We start from the raw sequence: 7704 nt of genomic DNA, 5'->3' as shown, positions 1-7704 counted from the left end.
CCAGGAGCGCCCGCCGAGGAGGATGCCCCGGGCGCGCACACCGCCCGGCGCTGTCACTGCGCGCCCCGGCAGCGCCCCGCCCAGCGCAGCGGGGCGGAGAGAGCGGCCGCCGCGGTCAATGGGGAAGGCGGGCTGGCTGCCGGGTGCTGACTTTGGGTGAGCCCCGGGGGCGCAGGAGAGCCGGGAGAGGCGGGGGTACCGCGGAGAGCTGCGCCGGGGCAGCGCCGAGAGGGCTGGATGCGGCGGGCAGGGTGCGCAGCGGGGATGCGGAGGGCAGGGTGAGGAGGGCAGGATGCGCCGCCATCGCCGTGGCCGTGCCCCGGCCGCCCCTCCCGACATGGCGCCGGGACCGCCAGGCTGAGGCTGGGGCTGTGGCGCTCCTTTTTCCCCCCGGGATGAGGAGGAGCAGCCGCGCTCCCAGGCCGAGCGGCCCCTCGGCGGCTCCGCTGTCCCCGTGTCCCCAGCGCCATCTCACAGAACGGGGACCCGGTCGTCGGCGTTACCGGGGCTTTGGGGGAAAAGCTGGCGGCTGGCATCGGCCATCGCGGGAACGAAAGAGAAGAATGTGGGAAAAGCGGCCTCGGGAGTGGAAAGGCTCCCGAGGTTTTAAAGTTCAGCAGCTTGTTAGTGCTTGGGAGTTCACGTGTGTGGTAAGAAATACACAGCCCTTTATATTTTTTCCCTTGTCTTCGTGTGTCATTTTGGATTTGTCAAGGATGAGAAGAAGAGAATTCAAAACCCACTGTTCCAGAATCCGTATAAGCCAAATTGCCATGCCGGCAGAGCAGGGAACAGAGCTGAGCGATTCTGGATCCGCCTCTTAGAAGGAGGGCAGCCCAGGATGAATGCATGCTTATGCAATAGAGCAGCCAGACTGTTGTGCTTTAAATACCGAGTGAGTGTTGGGAACACACACTTTATCTGTCAGAGTGAGGCTTTTCCAAATGACTTGTTCTGATGCACACTTGGCATTGAATGGGAAAAAAGAGAGCCCAGGGGCTGAATCCATCAGCGTAGCTTTTTGAAAGAGGCATTAGGTACATAGAGTGTATGAAATTTGTTATTGCCTTTCAGCACCTGCTTTGTGGTTGAGAGTTTCATTTCCAGGGCTAGAATAGAGATGCTTTACTGGCGAACACATTTGCATGAAGAAAATTGCATAACACCACCACTTACTATCTCTGAGCACAAAATTAATTAATTTCCTAGAGACTAGGCTAAATTAAATTGACTTGGGTATTCTCCTTAATGTAACAGACCCGAAATCTAGATCTACTTTCTTGTTTATCTTGTAGGACACAGATGACTTTGGGATGACAGGGACACTCTTGCCACAGGCAGTTCACGAAAATAATAGACACTTAAAACAATTAAACACTTGGACCCTTTTCCTTCTAAAGCAAGAGACTGAATGAACTTCATGGATTGTAGCACAAGAATTCAACTTCATTCTTTAAATTTTGAAGCTGCACCCTGGCAGCGGATGCCACAAAGAGAGCAAGGCTGTCAGTCGACTTAGTGAAATACTTTTTAGTCCCCATTTTGAATCAGAAAAAAAAAATGGTAACGAACTCTGAGAAGGTGAATTAACTACTATACAAAGTTCAAAAGTTTGGTTCAAGTATGAAATGATGAAACTTTTTTGAATAAATCCTCACCAAATGTTTGTCAGTCTTTCTGCTGAAGTAATTTGTTTCCTCTAAATGCATGTCTGCCTCGTTCTTCTGTTAGTTTTCTTAAGTGCAATAACCTTACAAACATGCAGTGTAATTTGGACTAGTGTAGACCAGAATTTCTCTGGACTCTTCCCTGATCTGAGTTTCCTCTAGATTTTGGAAATTTGTGCTTTTTATTGCTGCCATAGGATGAGGTGTCTTCAGGATCTTCCCTAGAGAATTTCTGTGCAGGGCCAGATGGATAAATGTATTTCCTCTTGAGATTTGTGGACTGCTGAGATGTAGTATAGACAGCTTTAACTGTGGTGTAAAAGAAAATGTATAGTGAATCATGGCTTTGCATTCTAGGAAGCATCTCAGACCATGATAGAAGTGTTTTCTGCATTTTTCCAGAACTACAAAGTTTTAGTTACTGAATTTACCAGCAATAGAAGTCTATACTCATTGCTGAAACAGGTTAGATCCTATTTTGATGTAGTGCAGATGGTTTCTTCCCCTATGTCTTGGCTCTGCCTCAATGCCTGAAGATTTGTTTTTATTAGGCTGCTACAGGGGCATTTGGAAGGCTGTTTCAGGCATGTTTTGAAGGTGGGCAGCGTGAATTACAATGCAGTAGGCAGGATGCACAAGTATCCCCAGTGAAGGTAGCTACAGAAAGTTACAACATCACAGAGAAGTACTGTTGCAAAGAGGGGGAAGTGCTCTCCTCAATATTTTTCTTAGCAGGAGTATGTCCTCCTTCTAAGTGATGTCTGGAAAATAAGCATTTGAACAGTAGAGTTTTCCCAACCCTCTCTTCATTCTGGTGGTAGAAGAGTGGTCGTAGAGTCACTAGAGGCTGAACTCGAGAGGCTAGAATATCTGAATGAGCCCTCATTTTTTTAAAGTTTTGCTGCAGCTACATGGCTTGTGCAGGCAGATTTAAAACAGAATTAGAAGGCCAGCAAAGAATATTTCTTAGAAAATCAGTGACTGCAGCTAGTATTTTAAGACCTTCCAAAAAACTGCAAAAAAATACAGCTGCCTGTAACGCCTTTAAGTGGTAGTTTTTTTCTTTATCATTCTCCTAGTCCATGATAACTGCTTATTTATAACTTTCCTGAAGTTTTTTTCAAACCTTCCTTAGCCTAGACCTGCCCAGGCAGTGTGAGCTTCCTCATGTGAGCTGCTGGCTGCTTTTAAATATCCATTCACCTCTGAGCTGGTTGAGGCTGCTCTCTGCCTTGCTGGATCAGACTCTCGGCTCATCTTTCATAACTGCCAAGGTCTTTCATAACCTCTGATCTTTCATAACCCCAAACGCTAGCCAGTTCCCCTCACATGCCTTTCGTAACCTACACAAACGCCGCGTGTTTAATCTCGTCCACTTGGAATAGGCCCATCCTGATGAACCTGAAATACAAGTGTTTCTTGGGTGCTTTGTCTGCCTCAGTCCTCCTGAGCCGCAGCCAGATTTGTGTGGGTGTCAGACTTCCTTCCCTGAGACAATGAACGCTCAGTGGAGGGGAAAACCTGTTCTCTCTGACCTCAGAGGAGAAAAGGGAGCCTAGTCATGGCTGTCCTTCTCTCCCGGCGTGTGAAGCCCTAATTGCCTTAGGTGGGACTCAGCTGGGGGTGGCAGTCTCCTTCCCTTCCTGTCCCGGGCCGCTCTGCAGCGTCCATGGCACGGCCGCTCTGCGGGCCACACAGGGGTCCCCACCGCCGTGTGCTCGGAGCACAACCCAGCGTCGCTCGGTGGGGAAGCTGCTGCAGCCGGAATTGGTTTAATTCTGCCTCAGCAGACAGCTTGCCGTCCTCTACTCTTGGCAGTAATTGCAGGCTGCAGCGATGCAATGAAAGAGGTTGTAGTTCTGCAGAGAGAGGGTGACCTCGCTGTAGCTAGGCGGCCGTCGACGTGGAATCCTCCGATGCCTTCCAGTGTGGATCTTTGTCATTTCACGGGTTTGATGGATCTTTGTCACTTCATGGGTGTGATGGATGATCTCCTAACAGGGAATAAAATGGGAGGACAAGTGCATAACAGCTTTAATAAAAAGAGAGGGAAAAAAAAAAAAAAAAAAAAGAAAGGAAGGAATCTTTTGTAATTATTAGCCTGAGTGCAAAAAAGCGTTTCCCCAGCGTGACAGCCAGACTTGGTGTGCTGTTATTAAAGTGCACTTCAGTGGGAATCCATGCAGATGGCTTTTTTACCCAGCATAGGATTATATTGGATTAGTCATATAAAATTGTTGTTTACCATCTCCAGCCCTTTTCCCCAGAGCTTTTATCAGGAATCTCACAAAGCATGTAGTTTGAGCCTGCCTTTAAGCGGTAACCCAGATGAGCAGCTATTTGTTTGTGTAAACTGCTACAATGTTGTAGTTTAATGTAATCCTAGTGTTGCAATGAGAGATTTTATACCTGATAAAAGAGGCTGTTTGGCCTAGATTGTCCTTTTGCCCTACAAGAAGGGAAGTTAGATCCCTTCTTGTAGGCAACAGGAGATGCCCGCTCTTGCTGCTGGACTTCCCCGAAGAGTTGTGCTGATCCCACTTCTGCTCCATCACAGACAATCGGGAATTCCTAACACTGGCACCGTTGTTTATAATGCTCGCTAATGAGTCATTTATGGCATAATGCTTGACTAATGCACTGTTCTGAGTGGTGTATGAGATATTTCCTGTGCTCCCTTTCTGTCACGCAGAGCCATACTCTGTCCATCTTTCTTCTCTTTGTCTAGAAGGCTCAGGAATCACTGCCTAGACACAGTCCACATTTTCTCTCCTGCCACAAACTGTCTTAAACATGCAGAGCAAGGCTCTCCCTTTAGATCTACCTTGAAGGTTGGTTATAAAAAGGAAACTTTTTTTTCACTTCAAGGTCCAACAGATAGCTCTGCTGGTAAAATGGTGTCCTTCAATGTTCTGGAGTTTTCAGACTGGCTCTGTCATCCTGGGAAATTTTCCCTTCCAGGAGGTATGGCTGCAAGAACTTTCCTGAGGTGTGAGTGCCTTCGATTCTACAGTGAGAGATGTTTTCCTTCTCTGTAAGGGGTTCTGTGACAAGGTAATACAGTTCCCAAGCTGTTACTCTTTTCCCTAGACCACGTCTGTGGGTGTAAAATAAAAAGGTTTTTTTCCCTGGCCTTGAAAGGAGAGGCAGCAGACTGCCACATGCATGCCAGTATTGTTTTTTAATCCACTGAAAACAACCTAGTGTTTTAACTTGATGTTTCTGTCACTGAAGGGGATACAGAACTTCTGTCAGTGTGCTGCTGTGACAGGGATGCCTGTAGCCTAATTTGGTTTAATAAATATTGCCTCTGGTTTTGTCAGCTTTAAGATTAAATTGACTTTCTTATTTATTACGAGAAAGTATTTTTTTTGTTTCCAGTTAAATGGTCACCTTTAATCCAGTCATGTCTTGGTGCTTTTCCTCTTGATATGCAAGAAATGTTGATGAACTGAACTCTCAACTTTTGCATTTAGCCAAAGTGGTTGTGCTGAGGCTTGAGAAAACCAGACTGCTTCTCCCTGTTTCAGGCAAGGTTCCTGAACACAAATAGGATTATTACTCTGTGACCAAAGATCTAAACAAGATAGGCAAAGGGGCCTTTTTCCCATGTTGGCCATTTTGTTCAAGGTTGTTCCATGATTTTTCAACTGGCATTTGTCTGTGAGACTGCCAGGCCCAATTAGCCACAGAACATACCAGAAAAATCACACATGTTTTGCCATCTTCCAGCTTGAAAGGGACTCAGGAAGAAGTCACTGCTGACACAGCAGGTGGATGGAATGAGAGATATTAATTTGAGGCAGGTTGAAATTTGTACATGATTTACAAAGGCATGTAGATTTTAATAGGAAATTTTTAATTCCTGGAAAATCAGATGAGGATGGTAGCTCTCTCAGGGGTTGAAAAAACACATATCGACCTTTGATCCATGTAGAAAAAAGGCTACACTTGGGAGTTATTGTAGGGTTGCCTCAGGTAGTCCCATGCTTATATATTTTCTGACAGATCAATGATTTTGGTGTACATGGAGCTGAAAAAGAGTGAAATGGATCACATTGTTGCTGTTTGGCAGCAGGAGGCTCAGCACCACTGGAATCAATGACATTTTCAGTTGTGTGACCCAGCATGAAATGTGTCTTTGTTCATACCAAACAACATTAAAACAAAAGTGCAGTGAAAAAAGATTGTGTTCAACAAACGAGCTGAATAATAGTGTAGGGAAATATTTCTGTTGTCATTGTTTACAGTGGAAAGTATCTTAGTGGCATTTCATACATTCACTGCCACTGAGTTTTAAAAAAATAATGTATTGTTAGGATCTCTGGAAAATTAACATGTTTCCTAATCAAGTACACATCAGTCTTTTATTGTTTGCATAAACAATGAGGTTTTTTGTACACACATAGGCTAACATTAGCTTTTTGATTTTCAAATTCTGATGTCCAGTGCTATGCACCAGCCTTGGGACAATTTTACAAATTGATGGAGTATCTTTAATTTAATTTAATTAAGAATGGATGCTCATTTTGAAGTGGAGCCTCTCAAAATCAATGGCAATTCTGAAGATGTTTGATCATAATGTGCATGATTAAACCAACAAGAGGTTCAGCTGTAGCTTTTCCCAAGAGTTTCAAGATACAAGTAGGGGGTTTTTTTTGGTGTCATTTGGGTGGATCAATGCTTGCTTGACAAAATCTGCATCTTACACAAACTCCTTACAGGTCTAGCTGCATAGTTGAGAAACCTGGCTGTTGACTGCTTCCTCCATCTGTCTTAAATTCCCCTGCCAGGCATGGAAAAGTGGGAAGGAAGGGGCTGCATGGCTTGCTTTCTAGGTCAGAAATCAGGAATTCTTGTTTCCCTTTTAGCTCTGTTGGTCTATTTCCCAACTTTTTTGTGTTCTGCTGGTAACAGTTTCTGAGTTTTGAAAACACTTGAGTCTTAAAACCTCTGCATAGCTGCATTGTCATCTCCTGGGTAAGCAGGAGAGCAGCAGTGTGCCCAGAACTGGTTGTTGTTAGAAGAGCTGGGGAAACTGGGTCTGCAGGTTTCACACATGAGAATCACAGAATGGGTCAGGTTGGAAGGGATCACAGTGGGTCATCTGGTCCAACCTCCCTGCTCAACCAGGGTCATCCCAGAGCACATAGCACAGGATTGTGTCCAGATGGTTCGTGAATATCTCCAGTGAGGGAGACTCCACAACCTCTCTGGGCAATCTGTTCCAGTGCACAGTCACCCACACAGTAAAGTTCTTCCTCATATCCAGGTGGAACTTCCGGTGCATCAGTTTCTGCCTGTTGCCACTTGTCCTATTGCCTGGCACCACTGAGAACATCCCAGACACCCCTGCTTTAAATATTCATACGCATTGGATGGGATCACCTCTCAGTCATCTCTTCTTGAAGCTGAACAGGCCCAGCTCCCTCAGCCTTTCAAGTGTCCCAAACTCATCATGGGCTTCTTTTCTCTGCTATTTCTGACCTAAGTTGTTCTCCGAGTGCTGCCTACTGCTGCTTTTTCTATGCCTGCTCTGGTTTCTGCAGAAACCTCGAATTAATCCATCTGGGCTTTTTGTTTTACTTCTACACCCACAGTATTTAAAAAACCCTAAACAACCCCAAACCAAAAGCAAACCCCTGGGTACCATAGGAATGTTAAGTCCTATTGAGCCTTGCTCATACTTTGTACTGTATTATTCCTTGATATTCAAGTGGTCTTGTCTTGTATGGTATAAAGTGATTTTGACTACTGACATTCTCAGCATTGAGAAAACAACTTATCCTACTTGTACTGTCTACAGTGAGAAACAGGTATGCAGGATACGCTGGAGTCCACTGTGCTGATCTCTCTCCACTGCACTCTTACACTTCAGCTTCTCTTTATTGCTGGAAAAATTATTTCTGAAGTAATTTTACAAAGTTTTGGAAAATATCAGAATGTCTATTATATCAGAGTGTATTTTCTTCTAAATCAGTAACATAAATTCATTGAAATGGTGGCCTGGAGGGGACTTTTTGTCTACTTACTCTAT

At 45.0% G+C, this 7704-nt stretch overlaps 1 protein-coding gene across 2 annotated transcripts in view; it reads left to right on the top strand.

The window, feature by feature from the left end:
• The first annotated feature begins 135 nt into the window (after positions 1 to 135).
• MPPE1 (metallophosphoesterase 1) overlaps positions 136 to 7704 on the top strand; it is a 29632-nt gene continuing 22063 nt past the window's right edge. The window contains exon 1 of one of the 2 annotated variants that reach the window (XM_066183659.1): positions 136 to 156. The gene's annotated coding sequence lies outside the window, so the exon portion shown is untranslated. Of the gene's footprint in view, positions 157 to 231; positions 252 to 7704 lie in introns of those variants that run through there. The other variant, XM_066183668.1, reaches the window with a different exon arrangement.

Source organism: Chamaea fasciata, unplaced genomic scaffold, assembly GCF_029207755.1.
Source record: "Chamaea fasciata isolate MVZ Bird 193981 ecotype frontalis unplaced genomic scaffold, bChaFas1.0.hap1 SCAF_1, whole genome shotgun sequence".
NCBI lineage: Eukaryota > Metazoa > Chordata > Aves > Passeriformes > Sylviidae > Chamaea > Chamaea fasciata.
Note: the sequence above shows the minus strand (reverse complement) of the source record. Positions and strands in the feature narration are given on the sequence as shown.